We start from the raw sequence: 8,551 nt of genomic DNA on the forward strand, positions 1-8,551 counted from the left end.
AACATTGCTGGTAGGCCATGACATCGTGGTGTTACACAGATTAATACAATTGGGTTAAATTAATATGTAAGTGTTAGCCAATGACAAGTCAGAGCTAAGGGGCCAAGCTGTGATTTAATTAATATAGTTTCTGTGTGGTTATTTCGGAGCTAAACTAGCCAGGTGGCCGGGAAGAACAAGCATCCCCCTTACAACAATCAGGCTTGCCAGCAAGCATGTTTACCACTGAATCATTGCAGAAAACCACCCCCATGGCTTCATTTTTATGTATAAGGAGTGAGGTACACTCGGGATCCCATAATGCTATGCTTGATCAAATTCAATAAACAACATTAAGAATACTTTTATATGATAAGGTGGCTCACAATTTTAATACCAGAACTTGCAAGTTAGAGGCAGGTGAATCTCTGGGAATTAAAGGCCAGTCTAGTCTACAAGAGCTAGATCCTGAGCAAGCTCCAAAATCTACAGAGAAACCCTGTCTCAAAAAAAAACAAAACAAAACAAAATCTTTTGAATATTCAGCTTACTGAACATTGAGCCCTACATACACTATAGGGGTTTATAAATCATAACAGTATACCCCAAGAATTCTTGACCTAAATATATCCCATCAAATTCCTCCTAAACACCCTCTCAGGAAAAAGGGTAGAATATCAACTCTGAAGAGAATATTATCCTTCCTGAAGTTGTATTACACCCTTTTTAATATACTGTGCTTTTTTATAAAGATGAGTTCTTTTGTAGATTTGAGCGATAAGAATAAAAAGGCAGAGCCTCTGAGCCTGCATCCCGCTAATGCAAGAAGCTGAGGTCTTCAAGGGAGATGGATGCCTTACACAGAAAAGCCCCTAATATGTGCATCGTGTGCGCATCAGCAGAACAGGTCACACTCACCTTCCTTTTCACTCACTGCTAGGAAATCCTTGGATTCCAACCTTTGAGAAGGAAGAGAGGAGGCAAAGACGGAAGAATGGGCATAAAAGGAGTGGAAAGGGCAGAATGCTGAGAAGCAAGAGCATGATTGTCAGTGGGAGGTGGCACATGTTACCCAGCTCCAAAGCCTTAGCTTTGTGTCTTAGGACCTAGACCACTGTCTGATTATCAGTTACACTGGCCTCCTGTATGGCTGCTTCACCTACTCCTTTTGCCTCTAGCAACATTTTACTCACAGCTGCTGTTGCGAAACACACTTTTTCTAAGGAAACAACACACATTTACTACTGCAGAAAGGAATCCTGCCACAGACAGAAGGAACAATACCAGAGTCCACCTGGTGCACAAATCGCTTTTACCAGATTACTCACAGGAATATGGGTGAGGGGTTGCTTACAGGAGAGAAATGGCTCCAAGTCAGCTTTGTCACCAAAGCCTACCTCCGTCTGATAAATGGCTCAACAAGTCTGGCAACCCCAGCCACATTGTGCAGTCCACAGACAGGACAGCAGCCTGCAGTCTTTCCAGACAGGTCAGCTCCTCTGAGCCTCTTCCAGCCAGCTTACCTGGTCTCTGTTACTGCTGAACAGTTCCACTGGTCTCTTCCAGGCTGCTCTGCTGGTCTGAGACTGACTCTCAGCAGTCTTTACTATTTATCTACTCTTGGGAGGGCGGGGCCTACTGAATCCAATCAGGTTCAGGCTCTTCCTGAAGTTTCTTTCAATTGGTTACAACTTCTTAAAAAGCTGTTCTGCTGGACTGAAGGCTTTAACCCAGGAGGACACTGCTAAGGAACTGCAATAACAAGAGTCAATGACAGAAATGTGCACTTGACCCTGTCATGCTCCTCATGACACCCTTCCCGAGAAGTCACATGACGCTGGGAAATTCATAGGGCCTTATAACTTTCACATACCTGGGGACAGAGTAGAGCAGGCCACAAAAGAACTCCTGTCATCTTCATTAAACATAAGCATTTCTTACACATTTAGATATAACACAGTTTGTTGTTGTTCCTGGGCAACTAATCAGGTCATATTTACAGAACAAGACAGTTGGGGAGCAGAAGAAGGTAATGGGGTAGGGATACACTTCCCCGGGTTCACAAAACGATTCCAGGCCACAGAATACATAATAGTGTGGAGAGGCCAATGTTGGCCAGTGATCCAGAATTTTCCAAGGACTTCACTTGAGAAATTTGCAGATAGAATTGTTGTAGATGCTGACTGCAATTCCACTGTGTCCATCTGACCTGGCACAGAGAAAACAGCTTTCCATAAGAATCCAAAGCAGTGGTTCTCAAACCTTTATACAGTTCCCCATGTTGTGGTAACCTACAACAATAAAATTATTTTGTTGCTACTTCATAACTGTAATTTGTTATTGTTATAAATTATAATGTAAATATCTGACATGCACGATAACTGAGAACCAAGCCAAAGTGGGTCACAACTTGTTGAGAACCAGTATTCTAAGCAAAGTTGGCTTTCATCTGAGTTGTAGTACCTGGTATTCCTGAGGCTAATCTCAGGAAATTTGGGTGCATCTGGAACCTACGACACCACAGTCCACTTCAAAGTTCCACATCCCTAATCAAATACGTATTTGATGCTGCCTATTTGTGCTCACGGCACATTCAAAACAAGTTTTAGTACCCACAAGGACAATTGCTGTTTTGGAAGAAGCCAGTAGTTCTGGGTACTGACAAAGTTCTCCAGTTGGAATGTTTTCAAGCACACACCTAATTAACTAAACTTAAGTTCTCATTGCAAGACACAGTGAAAATGTGTACTTGAGAAAATTGGTTTTTTTTCCTTGTTTCTGTGAGATGCGTGAATAATTAATTAGTGTAAGGACTCATTTATTTCTACGCCAATGTAAGTAGAAATCCTTTAAGAGAGTTGGTGCACTCAATAATTCCTTGCAAGCACATATAGGATCTAGTATGTATTATGTATGTGCTACTAAACAAACATATAACTGGAGGGACAGATTTTATAGGTGTCCTTCTAAGTGTTACAACATACATAAATACATAAACAAAAGCCAATGGTACAATAGCAATTGTGTATACACATAGACACATACACAGAATTAATATCTGTGCAAAAACCTATTCAGATTTCCTTGGATGCTAATACGAACTTTTCTGTAATTGATGGACTGTATATTAGGTGAGGAATCAGGGATGTATTTGAATGTCTTAGAAGCCCATCTGAGGGTATGAAATACTCTGTATTTGGCCAGTGGGCTTTCTTCCATTAGAGGTTTATGCTAGTACTTTGGACAATATGAATCCCTTTAGGGAAAAGAGGGCATACAATGGCCAGTGAATGTAGACAGCACAGGATCTGATGTGGGAAGGAACGAGTATGGCAGGGTATGGCAGATGGAGAAGGGAAGGCTTTACAAGGAGCATTGACAAGTTCAAGACTGGAAAGGAAAAGGATTGAGGATGACCAGATGGGGGAGAGGAACAGAAACAGAGATCAGAACCTGGTATATCCATGGAGGTGACTTCTGTATCTCAAATACTGCAATGAATGTTCAAGTTGCCTTCAACAAATCCTACCAGAAAGTATGTCCCTGTCAGTAGGGGCTCAAGAATATGTGTCCATTTAGATGAGTTCACTCATACTATGTCATAGAACAAAAAGACCCTTTTGTCACCAAAAAAGCTTTCCAAGAACAAGGAATCTGGTACTGATGACCACACAAGGTAAAGCTACAAGAGGAAAGAGCTTGCGTCCAGGAGGAGTTTTTCAAAAGAAGCTTAGCACTCCAATCCACCCACGGACAGCCAGCAACCTAGTAGGCTTATGTCTCTGGAGTTAAGTCCACCCTGACCAGCTTCACAGAAGCTGCTTGAAGCAACGTTTCTGGAATGATTCATGAGTTGATGTCAAGTATATAGGTCAGGAGTGAAGGCTCAATGTGGAAGTGTGAGTACCTGGGGTCCCAGAGGAGAGGCCCAGGAGCTCAGGGATGGCAAAGTTACAACATCAGAACTACGAAGGGAAAACATTTACTGAATCTCCAGCAGGAGAGAGAGTCTATTCCAGGGTAGCATAGAGACAGAAATAGAGAAAGGAGATGAGATCAGGTTCAGGGTGGGACAAAGTCAACACAGCTTGTAGCCAGTAGTCCTCTTTGGCCTAAACACCAAGCTACCAGGGCTCTGACCTGGACTGTGGAGGAGAAAGAGAAGTTTAGCTGCTTCTTCAGTTATGTCATGTATTTAGGGCTATAACTGAGGTCACTGTCACTACAATGAAGCCTGGTTGGGACTAGAGAGGTGACTCAGGGGTTAAGAGCAGTTGGTGCTCTTGGAGAGAACCCAGGTTCAGTTATGGTTACCAACATGGTGGCTCACAGCTGTCTAGAGCCCCATTTCCAGGGTATCTCATACCTTCTTCTGACCTCCACGGACATTAGAAAGGAACATAGTACACATATATACAGACAGTCAAAACAGTCACACACATAAACTAACAAATAAATCTAAGAAAAATGGCAACCTGGGAATTTGGGAATTCACAGCTTAAGAGCAGGGTAGAGTAGTGGTTGTAAACCCTATTCACAGAAATCCTTTCAAGTAAGGAAGAATTCCAGTTGACTACAGAAAATAAAACTTTGCCTAGGTCAGGCCAGGCTGTCCAGACTTCTGCTGAGAGTGCATAAGGATGTGGATGCAGAGCAGACATCAGCAGTGCTAGGCTTGCAGCATGGCTCAACTGACTGAGTGACTGAGTGTGAGCTTTGCTTAACCAGCGCCAGGCAGACACAAACTCAAGTGTTCAGAGTACACTCCCAGTCTCAAAGAACTCAGGAGAGTCTGGATGTCAGGTTTCTCCCCTCCATGACCTCAAGAAAGACAGCAGCAATACAAAAGAACACTATGCAGGAAAATTGGAGGAACAATCCAGTGAGTCTGAGGTGATAGACATGGCTGTTTCGACCTGGCTATGAGGGAGAACAGGGGTAGCAGGACATGTCCAGAGAGAGAGAGAGAGAGAGAGAGAGAGAGAGAGAGAGAGAGAGAGAGAGAGAGAGAGAGAGAGAGAGAAAGCAGAGAATGTTCAGGAGTAGGGTGGAGAAATGGCTGCACCCTGATGGAGTGAAAGGAGGTATGGAAAGGGGCACGAGGCAGGCAGGAGACAAATATCAAGACTCAGAAGTGTGATGTCAGGAGCTGAAATGAGCCAAGGAGTGCAGATCGAGGTCTGAGCATAACCCTTGCTCAGGCCATGAGCATGGTGCTTAACACACAAACATAAGGACTAGGAACATTAGGAATATTAGGGAAATATTCTCCCAGCTGTGCAATCACAAGGTGAAAGCATGAAGCTTCTGTACTAACCCCAGGTTACCTGTGCTCCTGGCGGCTTCCACTTTCCATTATGTTCCATTGCTACAGCTACTATGGCAGGGCTCTCTGTTCCTGACAGTGTTTGCCCTCATGGTCTCTCTGGTCATCCACGAACAGAAAATGAACACATTGCCGGGCAGTGGTGACACATGCATTTAATCCCAGCACACAGGAGGCAGAGGCAGGCGGATCTCTGTGAGTTCAAGGCCAGTCTGGTCTACAAGACCTAGTTCCATGACAGGCACCAAAATGTACATAGAAAGTCTGTCTCAAAAATCCAAAAAAAAAAAAATGAACACAACACACACAGTTACAGAAACACACACACACCGGCGGGGGGGAATGGGAGCCATGGGTCCCATAGTGGATAATGTGAAGCCAAAAGCTACAGATTTAGAACAAGAAAAGCACATTGAGCTATGTCCAGAAAAATGTATTAACTGGGAATTCACTGGGGCACCTGCCATTACCCTGGCTCTGAACACAAAGCATCTCCATGTCCTCGTTCATGCTCAGACTGACATCCAAGTGTCAGCTGTCACCTAACTGTGCTGACTCCATGGCCTGTAGGTGGTGAACAAACCATTTGTCTCCGCCAAGCATGTCCTTTGGTCCTCAGCTATTGTCATGTGGGTCTAGGGGTTTTGTCCTTAGTAGGATGTGCCCCTCTTGACATGTCTGTTTCTGGTGGCAGCATGTCTGCTACTGGTTCCAAATATATTTGTTACCACTAGATGAAGGGTCTGCCTTTCTGGGATGAGGACTTGAGGCTTCCAAGGGCGAGAAGAAAGCCTTTGTGAGCTAACAGTGCAAAACTTTGTGTAAGCGATTTAAAGACTTCCATCTTTGCACTTCCTCAAAAGAAACCTCTTTTTAAAAATCTAATAATTCACAAGATTCACAAGAGAAACTAAAATCAAGTGATTCCTGATGGATGATTTTCATTGGTTAATAAAGAAACTGCCTTGGCTTTTTGATAGGGCAGGATTTAGTTGGGTGGAGTAGACAGAACAGAATGCTTGGAAAAAGGAAAGTTAGTCAATTGCATTCCTCTCCTCTCTGAGACAGTCTCCATGAAGCCAGCCACAAGGTCAGACATGCTGAATCTTTCCAGGTAAGACACCACTTCTTGGTGCTACACAGATTATTAAAAATGGGTTAATCAAGAAGTGAGAATTAGACATTAAAAAGCTGGAACTAATGGGCCAGGCAGTGTTTAAATAAATACAGTTTGTGTGTTGTTATTTCTGGGTCTAAGGTAGCCAGGCAGCTGGGAGCCAGGTGGGATGAAAAACAGGCCTGCCCGCAGCTCTCACTACAGATTCCAAGACATCTGCAGCCAAGCACTGGGCTGAGCTCTGGGAGTCCTCCTGAGGAAGGGAGAAAGGATTGTAGGAGTTAGGAGGTCAAGGTCATGATGGAGGAACCACAGGCACAGCTGATCTAAGCTCATGGGACCATGTGGGCTCTGGACTAACAGTTAGGGAGCTTGCATGGACCCTACCAAGGCCCTCTGCATGTGTGTGACAGTTGTCTAGCTTACTCTGATTGTAAGGTTCCTAGCTATGAGATCAGGACCTGTCCCTGGTGCTTAGCTGACTTTTTGGAAACTATTCCCCGTGCTGGATTTTCTTACCCAGCCTTTATACAGGGGGAAGAGCTTGGTCCTCCCTCAACTTCATGTGCCCTGCTATGTTCAAGACCATGGGAGGCCCGCCCGTTTCTGGATGGAGACCAAGGAGCAGTGGGTAGAAGGGAAGGGGGATAGATTGGAGTTGGGGAGGGGAGAGGATGAGAGGAGAGGAAGAAGGTGAAACTGTGATCAGTACGCAAAATAAAGGGAAACGTTAATTTAAAAAGAGAAGGAAAAAAATCAAATGAGTCCTTTTCAATAACCAGAAACAGATTTAGCCATTCATTTTACATCTATATTGTGTGTATACTGTAAACGTATATGAATACTGATCCCAAAACTTCTCAGAACAAGAAAAACCCTAGGGAATCTGTCAGGAAGAATAATATTGTACCTCCATGACTTTCAACCTTGAATAATACAGACACTTATTATTTGTTGAAAACGTGTCACAAGCCAAATATTATTCTAAATATTGCCTGAATATTTATGTATTTACCTTCAGTCCAAAGGAGTAAGGGACCACATGAACACAGTCAGTGATAAGACTTGATGCAAATATTACACATGAAATTTAACAGAAATTATAAAAAATCTGAGGTAATTATTATCAATATTATTATTTTGATTTTTGAGACATGATTTCTTTGTGTAATAGTCCTAGATGTCCTGGAACTAGCTCTTTTTTTTCTTTTTTTTTTTTGAGACAGTGTTTTTCCAGAGCTTTGAAACCTGTCCTGGAACTAGCTCTTGTAGCCCAGGCTAGCCTAGAACTCTCAGAGATCTGCTTGCCTCAGCCACTATTGCCCGGTGATGTAATTACTTCTTAAGCAGATCCTTTTTCTTTTGGGGGATCACATCGTTTGTTTGCTTTTCAACAGTGTCATAAGCTAGAATTCTATTCAAACCCAGTCCTAAATCCTTGATGTTGTACTTGAAAAGCAATGGCTGGATAGCATCCAGTGTGCTAACCGGCACTCCTGAACCAGCAGCCACTAAAGCTGACCATGTCCACCCGTTAGTGCTGGGTGGCAGGTGAGGGTCACAGAAATTTTTACATGTTCATTCGAGGATCCTGGAGTCAAGTATGTGCCTTCCTCCCATGCTGCATTTCAACTTATCTTGTACTTCCACACAATCCACCCGTCATCTCCTCACTACATCCTAGAAGAAACAGGCAGCATGCAGACATGCATTAAAGCTCATTCTGGAAGCATGCCCTAGGAGCAAGATTTAACTCCATGCTTCATTTTCACACCCCTTTCAGTCTCCCTCAGGTCATGCTCGTTTGGACCACACCCACCCTTGGGAGCTAAAACAGACAGCACCTACCTCAGCAAGTGGGCAGAAAGGCCAGTGCAATCAGCCAGGGCAGTGAGTGGCGGTCACGGAAGTCCTCAGCTCCTTCGTGCAAGCAAGCGCCTGGACGTCCAGCGTAAGAAACCCAGAGAATTGGGGCGCATGCGCGGACCTGCGCATTGACGCATTGACGCAATGACGTCAAGTCACTCTTTGCAACCATTTTGTTTTGTCGGTAGCAGTGCCGAGATTCTAGACCTTGAGGTCAGTCATTCCCGGGATCCTAGTTTTGTTTGTAGTCCACAGTGGTAGTC

The sequence above is a fragment of the Arvicola amphibius genome, chromosome X, assembly GCF_903992535.2.
Source record: "Arvicola amphibius chromosome X, mArvAmp1.2, whole genome shotgun sequence".
NCBI lineage: Eukaryota > Metazoa > Chordata > Mammalia > Rodentia > Cricetidae > Arvicola > Arvicola amphibius.